At 40.1% G+C, this 12087-nt stretch overlaps 1 pseudogene; it reads left to right on the top strand.

Moving 5' to 3' along the window:
* Window positions 1-1260: 1260 nt before the first annotated feature.
* LOC132363552 (transmembrane protein 125-like) lies at window positions 1261-1742 on the top strand (annotated as a pseudogene).
* Window positions 1743-12087: the final 10345 nt, after the last annotated feature.

The following is a 12087-nucleotide window of genomic DNA, read 5'->3' as shown; positions in this document are numbered from 1 at the left end:
TACATATTCTTTAAAAAAATCAGTTGTAATCTCCCCTCCTCCCCCAGAGACTGATTCATCCAGGGTTCTCTACATAACAATGTAGACATAATAATTTAATCATAAAGTAATTTACAAAATCTCTTTTAAATTCTTGAGGACTTCAAAGAGCTAATAACAATAAAATTATAGAACAAGAGAATATAGGGATTACAGCAATGACACAAACATAGCAAAATAAAGACATACAGTCCGTGAAGATCTCTACATTATTTTCTTTACTTTTAAGTTTTGATGAAACTAAACACTAACTCATTAGCTTAATCAGCAGTCATGTTGCTATAGGGGCTGAAGGATGCTAGGTCAGGCCTGATATTGGGAGATGGGGGACTCCTCTGATGGGCAACTTTGGCTTGAAGATTCACCAACAGCCTTGCCAAGCTTTCTTAAAACTGCCACATTCTCTACTACTCTTGCACCTGACATTCCTTTCTTTTCTTTCCCCTCACAAGGGTCAGCCCTGCATACTGTCAGTTCTCCCACCCTCCTCCAGCTCCATCCCCAGTTTCCTTCACAGATGTTTTCCCTAAAAAAATTTTGCACATCTAATTCTGTCTAGGTGTCATCTGCTTCTCACAGTACCCAGATAACACAAGTGGTATCAGGAGTTATCCAAGAAAACAAGATAGGTATTTAGGACTGGCTTACTCATCACCTTGTGGGTGAAGAGGAAGGATATTGTCCTGTTTGGTAGGTGGGGCAATGATACTCCCTTGTACAAAGCAATGTTAACTGCTAAGGATTTCACTGCTGGTGGCAGGAAAATGTCTCCGTGGAGAACAATGCTGTGATAGGGGATGAGGATTCAGGCATTTGAAAGTTTTTTGTTAACAATGCCTTTAAAGAGAGTGAACTTGGCTAGTTCCTTCTAAGTTGTATTTATGCCCTGCAGAGGGATAATAGTAAGAGACTAAGGGCTGTTAACAAGCTTTGGTATCTTACAAAGAGGCCCTTATTTCCTGTAGTGAAAACAGAGAGCTATTCAACAGGCTGAAGATCTAATAGAGTTGCAGGGCTTCAGAGACATTTGAATGATCACCCAGTGTTCTGCTTTGTTATGCCAAAGCCAGGGTGCTGGCTGGGAAAACCTGGGGCCCTGAGACATAGGATGGGCATATCTTGATACTAGTTCTGCATTTGTCCATGAACCTTCTGGGCTTCAGAGGTGGACTACCTTCCTGAGAAAGAGCTATCACTCTTACTGAAGGCCTTGTGGCCCGCATGGCGCTGCTCTCCCCCACCAGCAGCTGCTTGAGCAAGTAGCAGCTGGTAGTTGGCACTGTGCTCTGTCTGCTGGCTCCTCTGGTTCTGGTTAAGCAGCTGATGAGCTCAGCTGAGCAGGACATGAACTGCATGTGTCAGCTGCACAGCTGGGGAGGTAATGATGCCCTCATGGTGCTGCTTGGTGGCCTTGTCTACTGGTCACCATCCTGGTGCTGGCTGGCCTGGCCACTTCCTCTGCTTGGCCACTGGTTGCCATGTTGTCAGTAGGCATTGCTCTGGTTGCCTCAGGCTCGCTCTTGCTGCTGGGTTTGCTGCTGTATCAAGTGGGTGTGATTGGACACTGCCTACCCTTCTGTGTGGCTGCCCGCCCACCCCCTGCTGCCCAAGGTGACCACCGCAGTGGCAGTGGAAGCATCTTTAGCATCTCACGATGGTTGTCTGCTGGCCAGTGTCATGCGACCACATCCAGCCTCATATGACCTAGCCAGAGCCCTTCTTTCCATCACCTGCCTCAACATCCTGAGTGGTGTGTGTGTGTGTGTGTGTGTGTGTGAAGATGGTGAGCGTATTTGAGTAGGTGCATATCCCAGGACTGTATAGCCCTCTGGTGGGATTGCATGATGTGTGATTCAGTGCCTGTGGGTACCTACACATTCACACCACAGAAAGGTGAATGTCTCCTTGGAACCCCAGTTTTTGTCCATGGAACTGTGAGAGTCTGCCTGTCTGCTGCACATGGAGTCTCTAGGCCAAGAAGTATCTGGGATCCCTGAAATGTCTTGACTCCTATTACCAACACTAGTCAAATCCAACCCGGCCTTGTAACACCCATCAGGAATTTCCACAGGAGTGACTATCTGTCCACACCAGAGACTGCACCAAGGACCCTTCACTGAGAAGAGTAACTGGTGGCTAAGTGGAAAGAACATGGGCTCTGGAATGTGACAGGTCAGGATTAGAATCTTTCCTCTAACACTTACCAGCTGGGGAACTCGGACAAGTGACTAACCTTTCTGAGCCTCAGTTTCTTGAGGGTTGTGGTCCTGGTCCTGGTTGTGGTAATTAATTGTGAGGATTGAATGGCATCACGCATGGAAGGATTGGACACGTGGTAGATGTGCAATAAGAATAGTGGCTGTTGAAACAAAAAAACAAGATAAACAAATGAAAAACTCTCCTCCCGAGGAGACAGGTGATCCCCTTCTCCATTTCTTGCTGCAGGCTGATACCTGGTAAGGCCCAGGATTACCATATTGTGCCTCAAAAAGAAGGAGAGAGACTATATACAATGAATGAGCTGAAAGAAATAGCTAATAAGTACTTGAGCCAGGAGAATACCCCTGTGACGGGAATTTGAAGATGCTTCATTAAAGAGGCCAGAATGTAAGACTATGTAAGCAAGTATTCTTGATGTGGGACAGTTAACTGACTTTCCTGGGACAAGGCATATCTTAGCCCAGACCCTAGGAGACGAAGTAAACTCACTGCTGCAGTGGCTCTTGGAGACCTAAGAAAAATGATGGCCAACATTAAATGAAGTAGAAACATCTGAGTTATGGTATCTAACGTTAAAGGCAGGAATAAAGAGGCTGAGGGAAGCAGGCATACTGGAGTGGATATATTATCTGAGGCCAGAAGATCTGGCAGATGAATGTGTTCCACAGAGGGAGCCAGAGGTCACATTATTCTCCAAGGCCATCATCAAGATGCTGGTGACAGGGACACTAGTATCAGATATTCTGTAGAGCCTCCTTTGCAAGCCAGAGCTGATGGTAGGAAAAGCAGATACAGTCTTTATTTTTTTTAAACATCTTTATTGGAGTATAATTGCTTTACAATGTTGTGTTAGTTTCTGCTTTATAACAAAGTGAATCAGCTATACATATACATATATCCCCATACCCCCTCCCTCTTGCGTCTCTCTCCCACCCTCCCTACCCCACCCCTCTAGGTGGTTTCAAAGCACCAAGCTGATCTCCCTGTGTTAATGTGGCTGAAAAGCAGCTACAGTCTTTAGAAACCAGGTAGCAAAGTTAGGCACCAGATGCCAGGAGGCCGCAATTACTCTAAAGATCAGCAAGGTCAAAGGGGCAGCCGGATGAGCTTGACTCACAGGGAGCGGTTAAAGATGTTTAATGGAACATGGCGTCCCTGGGAGCAAGAGTGCTGTTCAATAACTATAACCAAAAAAAAAGGAAACAAAAGAGGAGCAGGAGGCTGAGGATTAAGGACAATCTCCTCAGTAAAAAGTAAAAATCTCTTGCTCAGTTCCCAAGCGTGAGCCAATTTTCAGATATTGAACCCATAACATCCAAACAGTGGGCGCACCTCACAATGAAAGAAGTGAGGTAAAGCCAGATGACCTTGGGAGCCACTGGTTATATCACATAGTGTACCGGCCAGCCCCACAGAACTCTGGAACAGCCTCTAGAAATCCAGACAAAGTGTCAGTCCAGAGGCAACACTCTGAATTTATAGGGAGCCATTCTCAGGATGTAGTGTATTCATTAAATCAGAGACCTCTCTGTGATGCTGTGTCCCCAAGGGAAAGAATATAGGGAACTGGGAACCATAGAATAGAAGCAGGATTATCCTCATGGACCATCACTCTCAATGACCAGCTGAGGGATTTTGTTCCTCTATACGCAGTGCTCTGGGTTTTGCAGAGTTGGAGGTCCTGGTGAGTAAAAGGGACATACTTTTGCCAAGGGACACATAAGAGGTTCCATTGAAGTGCATGTTACAGCTGCTGTCTGGGTATTTTGGATTCCTTGTGCCCAGAGACCACCAGGATAGAAGTGAAGTCATCATACTGGTAGAGGCAATTGACCTTGATAGCAAGAGGCCACAGGGCTACTTTTCATACAGTAGGAGTGGGGAGGAATATATGCAGCGCCCAGTTGGTTCAGGTGGGCACCTCCTAGTACTCACTTGCCCCATTGTAACTGTGAATGGATATGTGCAGCAACCGCCATCTGACGGTCTGATTAACCGAGGATACAGACCTCTCAGGAAAGAAGGTTTGGGTCACACTAGTACTGAGGTGTGCCACCAACAGCGCGCTGAGGTGATCACTGAGTGTGAAGGGAATTCTGAATGGATAACAGAGGAGGGATAGTTTGAATATCATTTATGGTCTCGAGATTGACTGCATCAACACTACCTCTTCTGAGTTTCTTGTCAGGTAGAGAGTCCCATGGGAACCATGGATAAGATGCTCCCCAGCCAGTGAGGAAAGTAGATATATGTGATGCAATAGGTGGCCTGTGGCAGGCGTCAAATTGTGTTTCTCAGAGTTCCAACTGAGGGGAGCATAGTTCAGCAATGGCTCCAAGCACTGTGCTCTGAAATCCATCACCACTATCACACCAAGGCTGCCTTCTCAATCACTGTTTCCAGCCAATGCTGACAGCAACGCTGAGAGCAGCAGGCTAGGTCATTACTGGAGATGCAGAACTCCTCTAATGGGCCACTTTGGCTCAGTCCTTCCCATTGGCCTTTGACCTTGCCAGATTTCTTAGATCTACCTTCTTCCAGTCAACATTTATTCCCTTTGTCCTCTCAAGAGTCAGATAAACATCTTAGTCTGAGAGAAGACTCTCCTGGTTCCTTTCTAATTTTCTCACAGACATCCCCCTTAACAAATCTCGTGCCCATCTGATCTTGTCTTGGCATCTGCTTCTCAGAGAACCTTCAGTACACATTGGTGTTGAAACATAGGTCAATTTGTGGCATTTAAGTAAACTGTATCCTAAATCTAGACTGCTTCGTAATACTAATAAGGCCATGAGTATTTCTTGCTTCTTGTAAATACCGGTTGGCTTTTCTTCATTGAGTAATGATAAGCAGTGCACCTAATCCACCCAGCAACCTTTCAATTCTTTCTTCCTTAATATAAGACAGGAAGGATCAGCCAACAAGAGCATGTGAATATGTACAATTTCCCCACAATTATTAAACAAGCAACTAAGAAACACATGCCTGTCTGACAACAGAATACTTCTAAGGCAGGATCTATATTGGAAAGTGAAGTAGAGATATGTATGAGTCAAAAAATAATGAAAGTCAAAACCTCCACTTGCTTCAACATTCTGATATGTCCACTTTGTTTAATCTTTTCATTGGCTTCAAATTCTAATAATTAAGAAAGCTCACAAGATGGTTTGCAGAAGGAGAATATTAGTGAAAGGATTATTGCGTCCTTCATCCATAAGTCAGTTAAACAGGAAGCACACATCTTACAATGCTAACTAATTTCTTGAACAAATAGATGCCTGTGATTGGATGGATTTATAAATTCATGTTTACATTACTAATATCATTATCAGCGTAAATATTTTACAGCATCTATTATAGCAGCTTTCAGGTAGTTGATGCCTCCAGAAATATTTGTTGGTCTGAAATGAAAAATATCTTTGAGAAATGGGTTTAATTAAATACATGCCATAAAGGTAAAACTGACTCACCAGCTGGGGGTGACAAAGAAATAAGTAGAGCAAGGTGTCATCAAACGGATCCTTCTGGTCCCATTAGTGGGAGAACCACACTGCAGCATAAGTGCCTTTGCCCGTGGTAATTATTGCTGACATCCAAATGGCCTAAATGAGCATCGTGTTAACACGATGTAGTTGATGATCTGGGCAAATGCCAACCCAACATGTATATTTCAGCATGCAACTCAGTCAGGGGCTCAACTGCATTCAATATGATTATGGTTTCCAGCTAGATAGGAGGCAAGTTTCTGGCCTTTGCGGGGTTTGATACCCTGAGAAAGTTTTCCAGTTTTATCCCATTTACCACTCCTCCCAAAGTGTACCTCATAGTGAAGGATATAGGAAGTTAGTTATAGGGAACTTCTGTTAAATATGGGAATAGATAAAGAATAAAAGGGAAATGATGGCATATGCCAAAATTAAGGGGACGAGGATCTTTTTATGAATGTGTTCTGAAGAATGCAAACAGTTTTGTGACATTTCAGACAGGAAAAGTCACTTTTATACTGAAGTAATGTAGGGTCGTGCAAACCTTCATATCAGCTGATAAAGAAAAATATTACTTTCATAGGTTCACACAAGAAGTTCAAGTATTTCATCTCAGCTTCAATTTTTAAGCCATTTTCCTGCAAACTGGCAAATTTCTGCCTAGAGCAAACTGATGAAAATTCATGGGTGTTTTCACTCCTCCACTTTAGGGAGGAATAGTAAAACTTTTGCCTTAGATCAAACTTTTGAATATTTGAGGGGAGAAAAAAAACCCACATCACTTCTCAAATGTGAATACCCAAAGTGAAATATGGCTGTTTCTTACATTTTTAGATGCCTGGAAGTTTTCCACAAACTTCTATAACAGTCACTCTGCAGGCTTCTGCTATAAATGTTTCAGGAACTATCTAGGGAAATATTCTATTGAGAGGGAAAGCAGGATTATCTAGCAGATAGAGCGTGGAATTTGGACTTGGACAACCATCTGAGACCTGCACCTGCCTCTTTCATTGCCTTATGGTGCAGCATTGTATAAATGATTCAGGCTCTCTTTGCTTATATTTTTCCCTGTGGTAATAGAGGGAAATGGGCTAAGCATTAGCCCCTTCTCAACAATCAGAGAACACTGTAAAGGTAAATATGACATTGTCTGTAAAGTGCTATGACCTGTAATCCAGAAAAACAGTGCAAGAGGTGTGAGGCCACAGAGTTTGTGTAAACGTTATAGAACCCTAGCATGGAGAGCTGCGTAGCCTGGCTCCTCACTTCTGTATTTGATCAGGGGTCCTTATGACACATAATCAACAATAGGTATTGCCAATTGCTAATACCAACCACACACATCTTGCCTTCAGCATCTGGAACATGTTAATCTCCCTCTCACAAACTCAGTGAATCATAAGTCAATCAACTTGCATCTATTGATTGTCTAATATGCAAAATGCACTCTGCTGAGTATTAGACCTCTGGTGAAAGTCTCTTAGGACAATAATGATTTATAAAGCATAGTAGCTGTTCTCAAAACACTTGTAATCACAATCTAGTCATAAAGGAGGATTGCCTAAAGTATTAAAAATCATATAAGATACCCATAGATGACGATTAGAAATAATAATTCTAAAGAGTTTAAAGAGTAGAAGGAGGAAAGGTATGAGGATTCAGAGTGCCTCCAGTGCATATGATTTTAGTTTGTAATTAGGGAAAATGTACTCATAAATACAGAAGGAAAAATGTGTACATGCTCGGAAGTATAAAAAAATAAAATGAAAATGGTATCCTTGGAAGTTATCACGCTAAAAAAAGTGATTTGTTATTATCTATGGCTGCCATCATTTATTTCACTGTTCTCATTGAATTTAAGCAATCTTTGTTCTTTTCTACTGATTATTTCTCTTATATGCTAAGTTTGAGGAATTTTGATGTCTTGTTTGAAACCCAGTTCAGTTAGTCAATATGGATGTGTCTTATGAAATAAATTCAGGGTGAAAGGAGGATCATGTGCTACAAAGGGAAGAGAATTAGATGAGGCTCACAGTGATCTCACTCTGAACAATGAGCAGTCTCAACCTCTCAAGGCATCTGTTGATTCATTTGTAAAATAAGAGGGTTGGGCTAGATTTCACTGGCCAGTTCTAAAATTTTCTGGAGAAAAAAATGCTGCTTAGAAGTTCTATATCTGGGCTTCCCTGGTGGCACAGTGGTTGAGAATCTGCCTGCTAATGCAGAGGACACGGGTTCAAGCCCTGGTCTGGGAAGATCCCACATGCCGCGGAGCGACTAGGCCCGTGAGCCACAACTACTGAGCCTGCGCGTCTGGAGCCTGTGCTCCGCAACAAGAGAGGCCACGACAGTGAGAGGCCCGCGCACCGCGATGAAGAGTGGCCCCCGCTTGCCGCAACTAGAGAAAGCTCTCGCACAGAAACGAAGACCCAACACAGCCAAAATTAAATAGATAAATTAACTAAAAAAAAAAAAAAAAAAAAAGAAGTTCTATATCTTTGTGCTACTGGAAAGCTCCTCTTGCTTTTGCATTCTGTCAGGGTCCATGATTATTTCTTGTCATTAAGATCAAAATCTCAATTTTGATTTATAGACCATGGATGCCTAAGGTAGAGGAGAAGCAGATGGCAATATGGTGTGCTCAAAAACAGGCTCTAACTGTAATTCTTAATTTAATTATTCTTAGGCTAGACTTTCCCAAGCTCTATTAAATTTTAGTATTCAAGAGAGCTTTGGTCTTGCCTGTAAGGACTAACATAGGTGAATAGGCTGGTTCTTGGTAGTAGAACTTGTGTGTCAGTGAGCAAGCTGTCTGTAGAACAGAGTGGAGGCAGAACAACCTTGCTGGGGGATATATTGGCATATACCTTTATTTCAAGGTATATTGGTAAATATTTGTTGTAAATATGATAGTATGTATCACCAAAAAGATTAACAATGTCAAAACATCTAGTCAATTCAAAGAAAATAGTAATCCAATTTTAAATTAAGTATGAAATATGTTGTTTGGTTTATGTGGAAAATTGAAAATTTGGATTTTATTTTAAACAGACATGTTTTAATGTGTCACGTGAACAGCCTAGAAAAAAATAAAATTTATTTGTGCTGCATGGTATAAATAATGTGAAACATAGTAGTATATTGGAAAAAAAGTCAGATTTTTTGAGCATAAAATTGAAATTTTCTAGAATTAAAAAAAATACGGTTTTAAGGACTTCCCTCGTCCAGTGGGTAAGACTCTGTGCTCCCAATTCAGGGAGCTGGGGTTCGATCCCTGGTCGGGGAACTAGATCCTACACGCCTGCTGCAACTAAGAGTCCACATGCCGCAACTAAGAAGTCCACATGCCGCAACAAAGATCCCGTGTGCCACAACTAAGACCCAGCGCAGGCAAAATAAATATTTAAAAATAAATTTTAAAATATGGTTTTAAACAGTTAATATTATAAACTGACAATAAATAATTGAGGCAAGATACAGCTACTTATTATGAAATGTGTTCACTTATTCATATAAGGGGGCTTTATTGAAGTGTTATGCACAGTCGAGATCAGCACAGTCCAACAGAAATATAATTTAAGCCACACGTGCAATTTAAAATTTTGTAACTTCCACATTAAGAAGAGTAGAAAAGACACAGGTAAATTTTATTTTTTTGTAAATTTTATTTAACACAATATATGTACAGTATTATTTCAACATAAAAATTATTGATATACTGTAATTTTTTACTAAGACTTCAAAATTCAGTGTGTTTTAGTTATAAGTCAATTTGAACTAGACATATTTCAGGTGTACAATAGCCACATGTGGCTAGTAACCTTAGTATTGGCCACCTGGGTCTGTATGATGGGATTGAATACTAAAGAACACAGGCATGGCCACTACCTTCAGAAAGTTGACAGTCTAGTATGGAAGACAGACTGAACAATAAATCAAAAGTGTAAAATTTTACACTTTTCACAGTTTTCATAAGCATCACAAAGTTAATATTGTTGAATACATGCCCAGCATTTAATGTATTTCCACTTTACATAAGCTATGGATAATGTGTTCTTTATGTGGGTGAGATTATTCTTGGTGTTTTTAAAGAAATGCAGTCTTAATTAACACACTTTTGTAGTCTACTAATGTTCTTTTATCCTTGTGCTTCCCATTTTCCCCAAATCAGTATTACACTGTAAGTTTGAAGTTGAATCATGAGTCAGGAGCATATTAATCTTTTAATATGTTATATATGATTAAAAATATTAAAGCAGCTAGGTACAAAATAAAGTTATCAGAGAAAACATTATTTAGGATGAGAAAAATATTCAATGTTTTTCCATGAACTTTCTATAGTTTTATAATTTCTGTGATTTCTGCTGACATGTGTTTGCGAAGGCTTTCTGCTAAGTGCTATAGACCTTCTCTAGGTTTATTTTAGATGTAATTTGTTTCTTATGAAATCTTGCAATTGTTCCTACTTTATACATTAGCTGGTGTGATGAGAGTACTTAGGTATTAAAATAATAAGAGTATAAGACAAAAATATAAAGAGAATAGTTTGTACATGAAATAAACTCCGTCTTGTTTAAGGATTTACCTTAATTGATTCCATGTAGCTCAAGCTTAATTGTGGATGGTGCTGAAGTTGGTTGTCTATTTACTGAGATATGAAGAATGCCAAAAAGCACAGATGAACCAAAAGTTTAATGTTCACTCATCTAACTAAAAATAAATATATTTTCTCTCTTTGCTTCCCAAATAAAATTGCTACAGAATTTCAGACAGAGAAGATTTTATGGACTGGAAGAGTCAACCCTATGAGAAGAACTTCCTTAGCTGGAAATTGAAGACTGGATAGAGCTGGATTTTTCAGGAAGAAGTAGGCAAGTCTTTCTCACTTGGAAAAGCAGCATAAATAAAGCAAGAGAGTTGAAATTGGCAAGAGTTGTTGGAAAAATAAAGCAGATGGCTTAAGTTTGAGACATAGTGGAAGTTAAAAAAAGGGATGAGCAATCTGAGGCTAGTTAATGGAGACTTAGAATCTTTAACCTGATCCAATAGGTGATATGGTACCAATATAGTTTTGTCAGGGAAGTGATATTAATGAAAATGGCAATTTTGGAAGATTCGTCTAGCAGAGGTGACATGATTGATTTAAAGAGGCTGAAGAAAAATATCAAAGAGGTTGAGTTGAGAGACCAGATCCAATAATAGATTTGGAAGATTTAAAACAAGCCTTCTTAAAATGGGAGACTCATGCTTTTTTGACAGCATAGGAGATGGAACTGGTAAGAAGGGAGAGTAAGAGAAGGCTGAGGAAATTTATAATAAATGCAGGATTCAGTTTATTCAGAAAGTAGGCTATTACAGGATTCAGGGCTCTTGTTGGAGTGGGATGGACATAAAAAGAAGGAAAGACAATTCCTCCATGGACAGTATTGGTATAAGCCAGTGGTATTTTGAATTGTAGAGGTACGTTCTCTCAAGTTTCTCTTGTGCAGTGTAATATATAGTGGGGTTACATTTTATATTATTATTCTCAGGTCTCATTCCTCAGAGCTAAAGTAAATTGAAAGTTAGTTGAAAAATTACCAAGTGAACTATGGTAATACTTCCATTTCCTTTCTCAAAGCATATATACTTTGGTTTGAATTATTTAGGAAGTTATAGAGCAAAACAGAATTTATGTTTGCCTTATTTTGACATATGGTTTACATTTTGAAAACTTTGCCCTAGGATGGCATTGGATAAAATTATAAGGATAAAACTGGGTATAGAGAAAGCAAAATCACAAAATTCAGAACAGTAATAGACTTTATAAGTCATGTAATTACATGTGTAGAAAAACAATAAATATTTATCAACTATCAGGTGCCAAACCTGTTGAGGGCATTGGGTATATCTATGTGAAAAAAAAAAAGTAAAATATAAACTGTCTGGTAGAGGAAATGGTCACTAAAAAAATAAGTAAACACACACACATAATATATTTTGAAAAGTGCTTGTTATGAATTGAATTTTGTACTCTCCAAAAATTCATATGTTCAAGTCCTAACCCCCAGTACCTCAGGATGTGATCTTATTTGGGAATAGTTTCGTTGCAGATGTAATTAGCTAATTTAAGATGAGGGTACACTGGAGTAGGCTGGGCCCCTAATCCAATATGGCTGGTGTCCTTATGAAAAGGGGAAATTCAGATACAGATATGAACACAGGAGGAACACCATGTGAACATGAAGACAGATATCAGGGTAATGTCAAAGATTGCTTGCAAACTACCAGAAGCTAGAAGAGAAGCGTGGAACGGTCTTCCCCACAGCTCTCAGAAGGAACCAACTCTGCTGACACCTTGATC

Source organism: Balaenoptera ricei, chromosome 3, assembly GCF_028023285.1.
Source record: "Balaenoptera ricei isolate mBalRic1 chromosome 3, mBalRic1.hap2, whole genome shotgun sequence".
NCBI lineage: Eukaryota > Metazoa > Chordata > Mammalia > Artiodactyla > Balaenopteridae > Balaenoptera > Balaenoptera ricei.
This window is presented reverse-complemented; position numbering and strand designations above follow the sequence as displayed.